At 35.4% G+C, this 8,791-nt stretch overlaps 1 non-coding gene across 1 annotated transcript; it reads left to right on the forward strand.

The window, feature by feature from the left end:
- The first annotated feature begins 612 nt into the window (after positions 1–612).
- On the forward strand, positions 613–719 carry LOC121203850 (small nucleolar RNA R71). The gene has a single exon (XR_005898785.1). It is a non-coding gene; the product is annotated as a small nucleolar RNA R71 (small nucleolar RNA).
- Positions 720–8,791: the final 8,072 nt, after the last annotated feature.

Raw genomic sequence — 8,791 nt, forward strand, 5'->3', positions numbered from 1 at the left:
TTTTTAAGTGCTACCTCAGTGTTCTGGAAATGGGTTTTTGACACCGAGATAAATTTAGACAGCATCTCTTCAAGGTTTGGCTTCTTCTCTTGTTAGTAGGGTAGTTGTTGGAAGCCTGGAGGATGTTGTGGTCTTTGACTTCCCTGACCGCCCCACGAGAAATTTGGGTGGTTCCTCCAACCTGCATTGTAAGTGTTACTATATGGATTGTTTTGAGATCGGGGATTATTACCCATATAATTTAACTGCTCATTATCCATGTTGTGGCCATAAGGTTGGTATTCTGAATTGTTTGATCCACCTCCACTTGTGTCGCACTGCATTACTGGGTGAACCTGTGAAGGACTAAGAAAACCATCTATCTTTTTATTTAGAAGTTCTACCTGGTTTGACAGCATAGTAACCGAATCGACGTTATAAACGCCTGTTGTTTTAGTTGGCTTAGTCCTCATGACTTGCCACTGATAGTTATTCAGTGACATCTCCTCTATAAACTCATAAGCATAGTTAGGTGTTTTATTGTTGATGATTCTGCCAGCAGCTGCGTTAACCATTTGTCGAGTCGAAGGACTCAGGCCATTATCGAATGTTTGAACCTGTAGCCAAAGCGGTAACCCATGGTGAGGGCACCTTCTTAGTAAGTCATTGTATCTCTCTCATGCATCGTAAAACGTTTCTAAGTCCATCTGCACAAACGAAGAGATATCATTACGTAATTTAGCCGTTTTAGCCGGCAGAAAATATTTTAGTAAAAATTTTTCGGTCATTTGTTCCCAAGTAGTAATTGGCCCTCGAGGTAACGAATTCAACCACTGTTTAGCTTTATTCCTCAATGAAAAAGGGAACAACTGAAGACGAATGGCATCATCAGAAACACCATTGATTTTAAATGTATCGCATAGTTCCAAAAAGTTTGCTAAATGAGCGTTGGGATCCTCATCCTGCAAACCATCAAACTGAACAAATTGCTGTATCATTTGAATAGTGTTAGGTTTTAGTTCAAAAGTATTTGCAGCTACAGGAGGTCCAACTATGCTCGATTCAGTTCCTGTTAAAGAAGGTTTAGAATAATCATACATAGTGCATGGAACAGGATTTTGATTAACCACAATTGCAGGAGGTAGCCGATTATCTTGGTTTTCAACCATCTCTTCGGTTGGGGTTGAGTATCATCCTCTTGCTCGTTCTCTGTGTATCTTAAGCTTCACCTTATTTCTCGTTGGTTTCTGCGTACTGTGCGATCGATTTCTTCGTCAAAGAGTAGTGGTCCTGACGGGTTTCCTCTAGTCATAAACTATAAAAACCTGCCAAGAGAAAGAAAAAATAAATTAATAAATAATAATAAAAAATTAAATTAAATTAAATTAAATTGCAAGAAAAATAAATGGCTACAGTAATAAAAATTTAGTGTTCCTAATATCTTAGTTCCCTGACAGCGGCGCCAAAAACTTGATCACGTGATTCTGTGTGATAAGTTTTAAATATTTATAATTAATCATTCTTGAAACTAACTATTATCACGATGTAGGCAAGTGTACCTATCGAACAGTAGTATAGTTTTAGAAAGACCGGATTGTTGAACCCAAAGGAACTAAAAATACTAGTAATGACTGTCTTTTTATTATCTAGCCTAAAAATAAGGTGGTTTTGTTTTAACTAACTAATTAACTAATCTAAGAATTCACAGAGAATGGAATTGGGGATTACTTTTGGAAAATGATTGAATTAAGACAATACCTAAGGAAAAATCCACCTAGACTGTACTTGTTTTCTAGCTCCGAATCGGATGATTTATTCATTTAACTTGTTCCGTAGAGATCCCTAAGTTATTTTATTATCCCTATTCAAGATTAATAACGTCTAATCCCTAGATTGAATAATTGAGACTTTTCTCTAATTAACACTCTAGGGTTGCATTAACTCGATCTATGGATCCCCTTATTAGGTTTCACCCTAATTAGGCAAAATCTTGTCACCCTATCTCTAGGCGCGCAATCAACTCCGCTTAATTATGAAAAATAGACTCTTAGACAGGGTCTATTTCTCCTCTGAATAAGAGCTTATCTTGAATCAGTATCCTGGAATATCAAAACAAGAATTAAGAACAGATAATTGAGAACAAGTTAAATATTTATCATACAATTTAGAAAATAATAACAAGATTCGTCTTAGGTTTCATTCCCCTTAGGTATTTAGGGGATTCAGTTCATAACTAAAAAGGAAAACATCTCAGAAGAATAATGATTACAAAACATAAAGAAAACCCAAAACTCCTGAAGGGAAGTGGAGGGGAGATCTTCAGTCTTGATGATGAAACCGGCTTCTGAGATGGATCAATCGGCTTTCTTCGAGTAATTCCTTCCTTCCTATTTGTGTGTCCCTTTACTTTCCTCCTATAAGGTGTATTTATAGGCTTTAGAATGCCTAGAAGCCCTCAAAATTAGCCTTTTCCAAATTGGACTTAACTTGGGCTCGGCAGGGACACGCTTGTGTGACACGTCCGTGTGAGTCGTGCTTCGAATCTGCCAAATTGAACGGCCGTGTGGTCTGCCTGTGTGAGGAGGTCCAGGCCGTGTTGAATTCTTACTTTGGCCCATTTTTCTCTGTTTTTGGCCCGTTTCTCATTCCTTTCACTCTTCTATGCTTTCCTAAGTATAAAATATGAAATTAAAGCATTAGGAGCATTAAATTCACCAATTCTAATGGGAAATCATCCATAAAATGCGTTAAACATGGGGTAAAATCTGTATAAATTACGGTTTATCAATAACTGAATCTACAAAACGGTTTAAGCATGAAAATAATTCAGCATATTATATTGACCTCAATACTAACCCAATTATATCCCTTACCTCACCACCTTATATCCACTTCTCTCGCCTTCCTTTTCTCTCCATTTCCAAATGTCCAGTATAGTATTCATAAGTACAATCATCTTAGCGAGTCTTATGGGAAAAACTGAGTATTTTCTTTCTTTCATTTTCTTTTCTACTTACTTTTCTTTTGTTCATTTGAGATTTTCTCGCTTGGCTTTTATAACAACTCGCCTTATGAAGTCTTTATATCTGGTTACTATTTGGTGTGTTACTGGTAAAATGAGGATAGATATGAGTAATTAAAATGTTTGTTTTGACTAAGTATATGATTCTGTGTGATGCGCCATTTAGCAAACTCTTTATTTTAGCGTGTTTTGTGGTTTGGTGGACTCTTCTATAAGTATCTGCCCAACTCATATGCTTTGGGCGAACTCAGTAAGTTTTTAGTTTGTTTAGATTTGTTTATTATTTAAGCATGGTAATTTGGTTAGTTAAGTTGAGACATAGTTAGAACGGAACTAGACTACTGTAGATCATAAGATTAAATTAAAATAAGAGCACTTAACCACGGAAATCAAGAGAGTTAGTGGAAATGTAACACCCATAACCCGTATTTGTCGCCGAACTAGGGTTAAAAGACATTACTGGATATATCGAAACATTTAGCATTCATTTCACAATCATCATAGCATCATAGTCATACATCATTACCTAGTCCCTTACATAGGTCATCGAGACCTTAAACATGCTTTAGAAAGGGGTCGAGACTAAACCGAACCCATACAAAACTTTTCAAAACGTAAATACTTTCAAAGTTATAAAGGTCACACGCCCGTGTGAATAGGCCGTGTGCCTCACATGGCATTAGACACGCCCGTGTGACTAGGCCGTGGCAAAACAGGGCATACACACTAACTTCTCTACACGGCCACAAGACACGTCCGTGTGCCAGGCAGTATGAAAATTAGGGAGGCTACTGACTTGGGTCACATGGCCAGTCACACGCCCGTGTGTCTAGCCCGTGCTCGAAATTGACTTGGCCACACGGTTTGGCACACCCCCGTATGTACGTCCGTGTAGTCTGCCCAGGCTCATTTCGAAATGGCCCTCAAGCAACACAGTTGAGACACACGCCCGTGTCCCTACCCGTGTGGGCAAAAAAATAAAGGTCATTTTCAAGGCCAACATGCCACCCATTAAAGAGTCCTTCCTACAACCTTCAAAACCAAATCATTTTATACCAAATTTTCAACCAATTCACAACCAAATCATACACCAATCATGCCATATTATCATCAACCAATTTCATGCGATTAATCCATACCAAAACATACCAAAACATAAGCCAAAGTCATACCAAAACCTAAGATTCATAACTTTAATTTACTCATTCAATCTAATGCCCAAATCTTACCAAATTTCAAAATAGGCACATACTAAAAACTTACCAACTTCACCAATTCTCCTTGGTCATCCAAGAACACATCATACTAGTAATATTGCATCATATAATTTAAACCAAAACTCATTCATAATCACAACCAAAACTAAGCCATATCATATGGCTAATATTCACAACTCAAAAACATATTAAAATACTTCTAGCCTATATATGCCATACTTCAATATACACATTTTCAAAAGGTACCAAAATGAAGTTCATTAATGTGGTGATGATCCTCGATGATCCTCGAGCTTCTGGTAGGTTTGATATCTATAAAGTAGTTGAAAACACACACAAAGTAAGCTTTCAAAAGCTTAGTAAGCCATATACAAATAAACTTAACACATAACATCAATCTAGATCATTTCATTCATATAACTCAAGGCAAAATACATTCACATAGCCATATGTCTCTTATAGTTCATTTGATCATGATTCACATATATATATATCATATCTCATTCTTATAGCAACTCATACTTATATCATATGTTCACAAAGGTACATGTACTTACCTTTCATTCTCAAACATGGTATACAATTCAAACGTACTTGAATCGAATACACATTCACATAGTCATCCATTTTCTCAGAATACCCATTAAGCCGTTCGAAATCAATAAGGATACTCGGATAGCTCGAAAAGCTCATACAATACCAACGTCCCAGATGTTGTCTTACACGTAATCAAATATCAATGCCTCTGTCCCAGACAGGGTCTTACACGAAATCAAATACGATGTCGATATCCCAGACATGGTCTTACACGTAAATATCAAATCGATGCCAAAGTTCCAGACTTGGTCTTACACGAAAACACATATTAGAATCCTATGTCATGACATATGTATCCTAACTATTCCTATGGTTCGTACGAGACTTTTCGGACATCGTCACATTACCGAAACTTTCTCAATTTCAAATAATCAGCTTCTATAGCAATTCACCACATTTCAATATCATTTAAGCATGAATAAATCATTTCAAAAACATTTATTTGTATATCGACTTACCATATAATGATTTGAACGAACGGAATCGACTACTCGACAACTTTCGACTTTCCCCGGTCTAATTTTGTTTTCTTTGGTTCTTGATCTAAACACATTCAAATTTGACTTATTCAATCTCACATTAATTCAAATCAATCCATAAACACATATTTAGGGCATTTTACAAATTAGCCCTCACATTTTCACATTTTAACACTTTAGTCTCTAAATCACAAAATCACAAAATACACAAAATTTCCTCTTTCACATACTTGGCCGAATATTCATAGTGTTCATATAAGCCCACATATTTCATTTATTTAATTTTTAGTCCCTCAAAATCTCATTTTTACAATTTAGCTCAATAAACTCAAATTCATCAAAAATTCAAAGACAAAACATGTTAACCCAACAAATATATTTCATTTTTCATCCATTAACATGACAAAACTCATTTTTTCATCAATGGCTCAACTCAAAGTCATCATCAAATTCAGAAATTGGGACATTGGCTTAATAGATTACTAAGTAACAATCACAATAATATAGAAATTATTAAAAACCGATCAAAAACACATACCTAATTGATGCTTGCAAGTGCCGAGTGTTTGAAGACTTTGAAACCTTATTTTCCTTCTTCTATTTCAGCTAAATGATGAATAATGGCCTTATTTTCATGCTTTTGTTTTATTAATCAACATTATTAATTACTTTACCATTTTACCCTTACATTAAAACATTAATAAACCATTATATAATGTCCATCTAAGTCATTTAATGCATGTCATGGTCAAATAACCACGTAAGGACCTCACAAATAATAAGCCACATCCATTAGGCACACTTAACATATAGCATGTAACTTTTACATTTTATACGATTAGGTCCTTTTTGCAAATTAAGCACACAAATGATAAAATTTTCATACGAAACTTTCACACATTCTTAAACACATACTGTAAACACGAAAAATAATATTAAAATATTTTTCTGACTCAGATTTGTGGTCCTGGAACTGCTATTCCGACTAGGCCGAAACTAGGTTGTTACAACTCTCCCCCCTTAGGGATTTTGGTCATCGAAGATCTTACCTTTGAAAAGATTTGGATATTGCTGTCTCATAGCATCTTCGGGTTCCCATGTAGCTTCTTCAATACCGTGTCGATGCCACATTACTTTTATTAACAAAGTTTTCTTATTTCACAATTCTTTAACCTTGTGAGCTAAAATACGAATTGGTTCTTCTTCGTAGGTCATATCAGATTGAATTTCTATTTCAGACAGAGAAATCACATGTGATGGATCGGATCTATATCATCAAAGCATCAATATGTGAAACATATTATGAATCTTTTCTAACTCAAGTGGCAACAATAATCGATAAGCAACTGGCCAGATACACTCGATCATCTCATATGGCCCGATGAACCTCAGACTCAATTTGACTTTTCTACCAAATCGGAGTACTTTCTTTCACAGAGATACTTTCAAAAATACTTTATCACTGATCTCGAATTCAATGTCTTTTCTTTTCAAATCTGCGTACGATTTCTATCAATCGGATGCCACTTTCATGCTTTCATGAATCACTTTTACCTTCTGTTCAGTTTCTTTTATCAAATTGATCCCATGAATCTTATTCTCACTGAGCTCAGTCCAATACAAAGGTGTACGACATTTTCTACCATATAAAGCTTTGTATGGTGCCATTTTAATGCTTGTTTGAAACCTATTATTATAAGCGAATTCAATCAATGACAAATACTGTTTCCACGTACCTTCAAACTCAAGAATGCAACATCTAAACATATCCTCAAGCATCCGAATAATCCGCTGGGATTGACTATCCGTTTGTGGGTGAAAAGCAGTACTGAAATGCAATTTCATACCTAAAGCCTCTTATAGTTTCTTTCAAAACTGCGAAGTGAATCTCGGATCTCTATCTAACACAATAGACAATAGCACCCCATGCAATCTCACAATATCAGAAATGTATAACTCAGCTAATTTATCAAGTGAGTAATCAGATCGTACCAGAATAAAATGATCTGATTTTATCAATCGATCAACCACAACCCAAATCACATCTTTGTTTCTCGAAGATAAATGCAAACCCGAAACAAATCTATTATCACTCTATCCCATTTCCATTCCAAAATCATAATCGGCTGTAATAAAACCATATGGCACTTGATGTTCAGCTTTAACTTGCTGACAGATCAAACATTTCGAAACAAAGTTAGAGATATCTCTTTTTATTCCAGACCACCAATAATGCTGTTTCAAATCATTATACATTTTCCAACTACCAGGATGTATAGGTAAACGACTGTTGTGAGCTTCATTCAAAATCATTTGAATCAAATCTTGATTTCTCGAAACATAAATTCGGTCTCAAAATCTCAGACAATCATCTTTGTCAATTCGATATTTAGAAACTGAATTTAAATCATACTAAGCTCATTTTGCTATTATCTCATTATCAACTTTCTGAGTTTCAATAATCTATTGTAAAAACAACGGTCTCACTTTCAATTCGGCTAAAACTGAACCATCATCAGACAAAACTAAATGAGCATTCATTGCACGTAATCTTAAACAGTGATTTTCCACTCAAAGCATCAGCAACAACATTTTCTTTTCCCTGATGATAATCAATAACAAGCTCGTAATCTTTTAGCAATTCTAGCCATCTTCTCTGTCGCAGGTACAAATCATTCTGAGTCATCGGATATTTCAAACTTTTATGATTAGAATACACATGACATTTCTCACCACACTGACAGTGGTGCCAAATCTTCAAAGCAAATACAATACCTGCCAATTCCAAGTCATGTGTAGGATAGTTCTTTTCGTGCGGCTTTAACTGTCTCGAAGCATAGGCTATAACTTTTCCTTCCTGCATCAAAACACAACCTAGACCATTCAACAAAGCATCACAGTAGATCAAAAATTCTTTACCTGATTCTGGTTGTACTAACACTGGAGTTTCTGTCAATATGGCTTTTAACTGATTAAAGCTTTTCTGACACTTTTCAAACCATTCAAATTTCACATCTTCCTAAAGTAGTTTCGTCAACGAAGTTACAATCATAGAAAAGCCTTTTACGAATCTTCTGTAATAACCAGCAAGTCCCAGAAAACTGTGGACTTCACAAACATTTCTCGGAGGCTTCAAATCCAGAATAGCTGAAATCTTGCTCGGATCAACTCAGATACCTGATGTTGATACTATATGACCTAGAAAACCAACTTCGCATAACTAGAACTCACATTTACTGAACTTTGCAAATAATTGCTTATCACGCAGAGCCTGTAACATTATTCTTAAATGCTCGGCATGTTCAGTTTCATCACGCGAATAAATTAAAATGTCATCAATGAATACAACAATAAATCGATCTAAATATGGTCTAAAAATTTTGTTCATCAAATCCATAAAGATAGCAGGTGCATTCGTTAATCCGAAAGGCATAACTAAAAATTCATAGTGGCCGTACCTCATTTGGAAAGCAATTTTCGAAAAGTATGAATCTTTT

The sequence above is a fragment of the Gossypium hirsutum genome, chromosome A07, assembly GCF_007990345.1.
Source record: "Gossypium hirsutum isolate 1008001.06 chromosome A07, Gossypium_hirsutum_v2.1, whole genome shotgun sequence".
NCBI classification, from domain to species: domain Eukaryota; kingdom Viridiplantae; phylum Streptophyta; class Magnoliopsida; order Malvales; family Malvaceae; genus Gossypium; species Gossypium hirsutum.